The sequence below is a fragment of the Schistocerca piceifrons genome, unplaced genomic scaffold (genome assembly GCF_021461385.2).
Source record: "Schistocerca piceifrons isolate TAMUIC-IGC-003096 unplaced genomic scaffold, iqSchPice1.1 HiC_scaffold_1347, whole genome shotgun sequence".
Taxonomy (NCBI): domain Eukaryota; kingdom Metazoa; phylum Arthropoda; class Insecta; order Orthoptera; family Acrididae; genus Schistocerca; species Schistocerca piceifrons.
The window spans coordinates 20,001-27,500 of NW_025727177.1; the positions used below are offsets into that span (position 1 = coordinate 20,001).

General features: G+C 54.7%; 2 non-coding genes and 1 pseudogene across 2 annotated transcripts; all 3 read right to left on the bottom strand.

Annotated features, from left to right (window-relative positions):
* Positions 1-235, bottom strand: part of LOC124732481 — a 4,724-nt pseudogene extending 4,489 nt beyond the window's left edge.
* Positions 236-423: 188 nt separating this feature from the next.
* On the bottom strand, positions 424-578 carry LOC124732482. The gene has a single exon (XR_007008725.1). It is a non-coding gene; the product is annotated as a 5.8S ribosomal RNA (ribosomal RNA).
* Positions 579-930: 352 nt separating this feature from the next.
* LOC124732475 lies at positions 931-2,839 on the bottom strand. The gene has a single exon (XR_007008723.1). It is a non-coding gene; the product is annotated as a small subunit ribosomal RNA (ribosomal RNA).
* Positions 2,840-7,500: the final 4,661 nt, after the last annotated feature.

The following is a 7,500-nucleotide window of genomic DNA, read 5'->3' on the forward strand; positions in this document are numbered from 1 at the left end:
CTGGCACCCTCTACGGGCCGTGGCCTCATTCAAGTTGGACTTGGGCTCGGCGCGAGGCGTCGGGGTAGTGGACCCTCCCAAACACCACATGCCACGACAGGCGGCAGCCTGCGGGGTTCGGTGCTGGACTCTTCCCTGTTCGCTCGCCGCTACTGGGGGAATCCTTGTTAGTTTCTTTTCCTCCGCTTAGTAATATGCTTAAATTCAGCGGGTAGTCTCGCCTGCTCTGAGGTCGTTGTACGAGGTGTCGCACGCCACACCGCCAGCCGGCTGTGCACGCTACCGAGAAAGTACCGGTATGCGAACCGCCAGGCGACGGGCGCGCATCGCACGTTTGAGGAGACGCGGCCGGCCCCACAGGCGGCCGCGACACTCCCAGGTCTGCGAAGCGGGGCAAACGCCGCGCGCTTCAGTATACGTAGCCGACCCTCAGCCAGACGTGGCCCGGGAACGGAATCCATGGACCGCAATGTGCGTTCGAAACGTCGATGTTCATGTGTCCTGCAGTTCACATGTCGACGCGCAATTTGCTGCGTTCTTCATCGACCCACGAGCCGAGTGATCCACCGTCCTGGGTGATCTTTTCTCAAGTTTCCGCCGTCTCTTTCGAGACGGTCGCATAGGCGGGAGTGAGGCGTGTGGCGGCCCCTGTTCCAGCGTTCTGTGTCCAACGGCCTCACGGCCGACGGGCGTCGTACGGCTCCACACCGGAGCGGACAGGCACTCGGGCGAAAGTCATTCAAAACCGGCGCCAGGCGCCAGGTGCCGCAGGCCAGCCGCTCCAGCGCTTCAGCGCTCGTACCACACAACATTGCCGCTAGTTTTGAGAGGCACGCGTGGTTCCGCACGCGGCGCACGGCTACTGCGAGCCGTACAGGTAGCGTGTTGCGCGACACGACACGCACATCGAAAGACATGCAGTCTAGTCGGTAATGATCCTTCCGCAGGTTCACCTACGGAAACCTTGTTACGACTTTTACTTCCTCTAAATGATCAAGTTTGGTCATCTTTCCGGTAGCATCGGCAACGACAGAGTCAATGCCGCGTACCAGTCCGAAGACCTCACTAAATCATTCAATCGGTAGTAGCGACGGGCGGTGTGTACAAAGGGCAGGGACGTAATCAACGCGAGCTTATGACTCGCGCTTACTGGGAATTCCTCGTTCATGGGGAACAATTGCAAGCCCCAATCCCTAGCACGAAGGAGGTTCAGCGGGTTACCCCGACCTTTCGGCCTAGGAAGACACGCTGATTCCTTCAGTGTAGCGCGCGTGCGGCCCAGAACATCTAAGGGCATCACAGACCTGTTATTGCTCAATCTCGTGCGGCTAGAAGCCGCCTGTCCCTCTAAGAAGAAAAGTAATCGCTGACAGCACGAAGGATGTCACGCGACTAGTTAGCAGGCTAGAGTCTCGTTCGTTATCGGAATTAACCAGACAAATCGCTCCACCAACTAAGAACGGCCATGCACCACCACCCACCGAATCAAGAAAGAGCTATCAATCTGTCAATCCTTCCGGTGTCCGGGCCTGGTGAGGTTTCCCGTGTTGAGTCAAATTAAGCCGCAGGCTCCACTCCTGGTGGTGCCCTTCCGTCAATTCCTTTAAGTTTCAGCTTTGCAACCATACTTCCCCCGGAACCCAAAAGCTTTGGTTTCCCGGAGGCTGCCCGCCGAGTCATCGGAGGAACTGCGGCGGATCGCTGGCTGGCATCGTTTATGGTTAGAACTAGGGCGGTATCTGATCGCCTTCGAACCTCTAACTTTCGTTCTTGATTAATGAAAACATACTTGGCAAATGCTTTCGCTTCTGTTCGTCTTGCGACGATCCAAGAATTTCACCTCTAACGTCGCAATACGAATGCCCCCGCCTGTCCCTATTAATCATTACCTCGGGTTCCGAAAACCAACAAAATAGAACCGAGGTCCTATTCCATTATTCCATGCACACAGTATTCAGGCGGGCTTGCCTGCTTTAAGCACTCTAATTTGTTCAAAGTAAACGTGCCGGCCCACCGAGACACTCAATAAAGAGCACCCTGGTAGGATTTCAACGGGGTCCGCCTCGGGACGCACGAGCACGCACGGGGCGGTCGCACGCCTTCGGCTCGCCCCACCGGCAGGACGTCCCACGATACATGCCAGTTAAACACCGACGGGCGGTGAACCAACAGCGTGGGACACAAATCCAACTACGAGCTTTTTAACCGCAACAACTTTAATATACGCTATTGGAGCTGGAATTACCGCGGCTGCTGGCACCAGACTTGCCCTCCAATAGATACTCGTTAAAGGATTTAAAGTGTACTCATTCCGATTACGGGGCCTCGGATGAGTCCCGTATCGTTATTTTTCGTCACTACCTCCCCGTGCCGGGAGTGGGTAATTTGCGCGCCTGCTGCCTTCCTTGGATGTGGTAGCCGTTTCTCAGGCTCCCTCTCCGGAATCGAACCCTGATTCCCCGTTACCCGTTACAACCATGGTAGGCGCAGAACCTACCATCGACAGTTGATAAGGCAGACATTTGAAAGATGCGTCGCCGGTACGAGGACCGTGCGATCAGCCCAAAGTTATTCAGAGTCACCAAGGCAAACGGACCGGACGAGCCGACCGATTGGTTTTGATCTAATAAAAGCGTCCCTTCCATCTCTGGTCGGGACTCTGTTTGCATGTATTAGCTCTAGAATTACCACAGTTATCCAAGTAACGTGGGTACGATCTAAGGAACCATAACTGATTTAATGAGCCATTCGCGGTTTCACCTTAATGCGGCTTGTACTGAGACATGCATGGCTTAATCTTTGAGACAAGCATATGACTACTGGCAGGATCAACCAGGGAGCTGCGTCAACTAGAGCTGAGCAGCCGGCCGCCCGGGAGTGTGTCCCGGGGGCCCGCGCGAACACGCAAGCGTCCGCTCAATCATTCTGCAAACAGGAGGAGGCTGAGCTCCCCTGCACAATACACCTCGAAACCCTCTCAGGTCCCGGCGGCGCGCAGCGCCGTCCCAAGTACTTGGTCGGGTTCGAGAGAGGCGCAATCGCCCGGAGTTAGGCGAGTAGACGCTTTCGGTGCGACCACCCGTGCTCCCAACTGAGCTTGCCGCTGCCGACAGAGGCCCGGGAGCGTGCTGTCGTGGCATTGCCGGCGGGAGACAACACGCGCCACCTACGGTGACCGGCAGCTCCAACGCCAGCGCCACAGAAGGACAAAAGCCCCACTTGGGTGCCGAAGCGAACTCTCCCAGCACAGCGCACACGCCAACACATCCGCACAGCTGCGATACAAACCACCAGCGAGAACCGCTGGGGCGACCGAGCAGCAGACGGCGTCGCGGCGCCGAGCGCCGGGCGGCGGCGCATCCTCAACGCACACAGTCCTCAATCGGACCAGCACACTGCAGATGTCCACCGCGCTTCGCACCGGGCCCGCGAGGACCTACTTTGGCCGCACGGCGCCGCGCGCAGGGTGCGCCGGCGCGCAGCTGCGACGCCTGCCGCGTCCGTCGGCCGGCGCGCCTGCCACTGGCCGCCCCCACCAGCCGGCTGTAGCGCGTGCGCCCACGCACCGCGCGGCCAGCACGCCGGGAGGCGCCCCCTCACCGGCCGGGGACGGTCCCACCCAGCCACCGCCGCGTATCGCTTCACACCCAGATGCCGTTCAGTTTCGTCGGCATGGTGGGTATCGCTGGAACAACCGGTTAGTACCTCAACCTATCGTCGCCATCACCGATTCACCCCTAGCGAGAACAACCGCACCACAACGGGTTACCATTTCTTCATTTGCGTAACTTCACCAGAAAACGTAGGCGTCCATCGCCATTTGCAACTTCAACCATTATTGCATGCCTGTGTCAGGTGTCACGCCACACTACGTCTGCCCACATACACGCAACAAAATGTGCACGCCTAGACAATACGTGGAAGGTGGCCCCCGTACGTATGCGATGTCCATTGCTCGAACGACTGTCAACCGGCTTCTGTAGCATGTCGCAGATATGGAACGCGCTGCACCATGCCATCACGGTGTGTGAGGAGAGACGACTAGGTCCGAATACATCAACAGACAGCTCATGCTGATCGCCATCCACGGCGTCCGTTCCTCCCACACGTCTCTATGGCGTACCACACTGCAATCCAGCTCTCATAGGGAGACGACACGTAGCTGCGTGCACAATATTTGCACTGTATGGTCCGCCGTTTTTGGGCGCAGTCGTTGTACGGTCACACATGTGCCACGATGTATCATTCAGTACATAAGGACGAATGTGCAGTACAGATTGTGGTTCACGCGTACGACATCAGCGGACAGTTGACACAGGCCGCACCACAACGTAGCCTGCGTACGTCGCATGCGAAGGGCATTGAACATGCAAACTTGTCACCAACCACCTTGCGAAGGCAGGGGGCAAGGTGGGGACGTGGGGAGAGGTGGGGGGGGGGGGGGGCGGCATGTACGCCCTGCTGCCATCCACATTACAGTGTACAGCAGGAGCATGTGGAAAGTCAGCAAGACTTGCAAGGTGTTTAACATGAAGCGATACACAGGGGAGCGGGCAGTGCGAGTAGCGAACTATATTGCGAGGGTTGCGGGTGGGCAACACTACACTAATTGAACGAGTCGTATAACAATTACAGAGCAGGTTTAGGCGACAACGTGGGTTACGATAGGCGACAACGTGGGTTACGTTAGGGGACAACGTGGGTTACGTTAGGGGACAACGTGGGTTACGTTAGGGGACAACGTGGGTTACGTTAGGGGACAACGTGGGTTACGTTAGGGGACAACGTGGGTTACGTTAGGGGACAACGTGGGTTACGTTAGGGGACAACGTGGGTTAGGTTAAGGCACAACATGGGTTAGGTTAAGGCACAACATGGGTTAGGTTAAGGCACAACATGGGTTAGGTTAAGGCACAACATGGGTTAGGTTAAGGCACAACATGGGTTAGGTTACGGCACAACATGGGTTAGGTTAAGGCACAACATGGGTTAGGTTAGGGGACAACATGGGTTAGGTTAGGGGACAACATGGGTTAGGTTAAGGCACAACATGGGTTAGGTTAAGGCACAACATGGGTTAGGTTAGGGGACAACATGGGTTAGGTTAGGGCACAACATGGGTTAGGTTAGGGGACAACATGGGTTAGGTTAGGGGACAACATGGGTTAGGTTAGGGGACAACATGGGTTAGGTTAGGGGACAACATGGGTTAGGTTAGGGGACAACATGGGTTAGGTTAGGGGACAACATGGGTTAGGTTAGGGGACAACATGGGTTAGGTTAAGGCACAACATGGGTTAGGTTAGGGGACAACATGGGTTAGGTTAGGGGACAACATGGGTTAGGTTAGGGGACAACATGGGTTAGGTTAGGGGACAACATGGGTTAGGTTAAGGCACAACATGGGTTAGGTTAGGGCACAACATGGGTTAGGTTAGGGCACAACATGGGTTAGGTTAGGGCACAACATGGGTTAGGTTAGGGGACAACATGGGTTAGGTTAGGGGACAACATGGGTTAGGTTAGGGGACAACATGGGTTAGGTTAGGGGACAACATGGGTTAGGTTAGGGGACAACATGGGTTAGGTTAGGGGACAACATGGGTTAGGTTAGGGGACAACATGGGTTAGGTTAGGGGACAACATGGGTTAGGTTAGGGGACAACATGGGTTAGGTTAAGGCACAACATGGGTTAGGTTAAGGCACAACATGGGTTAGGTTAGGGGACAACATGGGTTAGGTTAGGGGACAACATGGGTTAGGTTAGGGGACAACATGGGTTAGGTTAAGGCACAACATGGGTTAGGTTAGGGGACAACATGGGTTAGGTTAAGGCACAACATGGGTTAGGTTAGGGGACAACATGGGTTAGGTTAGGGGACAACATGGGTTAGGTTAAGGCACAACATGGGTTAGGTTAAGGCACAACATGGGTTAGGTTAAGGCACAACATGGGTTAGGTTAGGGGACAACATGGGTTAGGTTAGGGGACAACTTGGGTTAGGTTAGGGGACAACATGGGTTAGGTTAAGGCACAACATGGGTTAGGTTAAGGCACAACATGGGTTAGGTTAGGGGACAACATGGGTTAGGTTAGGGGACAACATGGGTTAGGTTAGGGGACAACATGGGTTAGGTTAAGGCACAACATGGGTTAGGTTAGGGGACAACATGGGTTAGGTTAAGGCACAACATGGGTTAGGTTAGGGGACAACATGGGTTAGGTTAGGGGACAACATGGGTTAGGTTAAGGCACAACATGGGTTAGGTTAAGGCACAACATGGGTTAGGTTAAGGGACAACATGGGTTAGGTTAGGGGACAACTTGGGTTAGGTTAGGGGACAACATGGGTTAGGTTAAGGCACAACATGGGTTAGGTTAAGGCACAACATGGGTTAGGTTAAGGTACAACATGGGTTAGGTTAAGGTACAACATGGGTTAGGTTAGGTTACACGTTGTTGTAAGGAAAGGTGTGGGGGGGGGGGGGGGGGGGCGGGGCGGCAGGTTCGTTGATAGTGATTATAGTAAGTGAATGCTTGTGACATGATGAGATTTGTCACGTCAGGATGCACCTTTGGCTTATTAGAGGCGGCGCTCCAATTCTATGCTTGTGTCAGACCTGTGTCTTTGACTCATGTCATTGTTTGTGCGCTGTGACAGGAGGTACTATTGTGATGTTGGGTGCACCGTTGTATAGGACATGTGTGGGTGTTGGTGCCTTATCTGCGCAATGGTGGATGTCGAAAGGGTGGGATATTCTATTTTCCGCATGGACCTCCTGGTCTGGTTGTGATAGTGTGGATTGTGTAATGTGGCGGAGAGGATGCACTGGATGTTGTTCCATGCTGGTGCTTACATATTGTATGTGCGCCTGTTAGAAGCAGAGAGTGGTGCGTGATCAGAGTGTCTGGCTGACGTGTGGTTCCCATTGTGGGCAGACTCTTTCAGCATGTATACGGACAGTTGTATATATTTTCTGTAGTTTGATGGCTCTGCATTGATTACTAATCAGCGCCGTGTGTACGGGTAATCTGGTTCCAGTCCACAATGTTCTATCTGTGTACATTAGTGACAAAGACTCCCCCCATGCAGTGGGGCTCGGTCTGTTATAACTCTTCCGCGTAATATATTTGCCCCACGTTTTTGCGAGTGCGAGTGCGAGTGCAACGCGCATGGGGACCGACATGCTGATGGCTCGGTATCGGACGCCGTACAGTGAGCAACGCGATCGCGTCTCTCGCTCGTAAGTGGTACAGGTCGCGGCTCATGTATAGGGACAGCGGGAATGTCGCATATTGGAAATAACTCTTCATGAAACGCAAGTTATAGGGGTGGATTGCACTTTACGAGTGCGGGAAACGTCCGCCGTTCATCCGCTGGAGGTGCGCGTTTGGCGGTTGGGGTGGTCCACGAACGGGTGCGGGTGGAGTCATTGCCGGTCCACGGCTTCGTGCGGCAGAGCCACTGGAGAATGGGTGCTATGGTCGACAGAGGCTG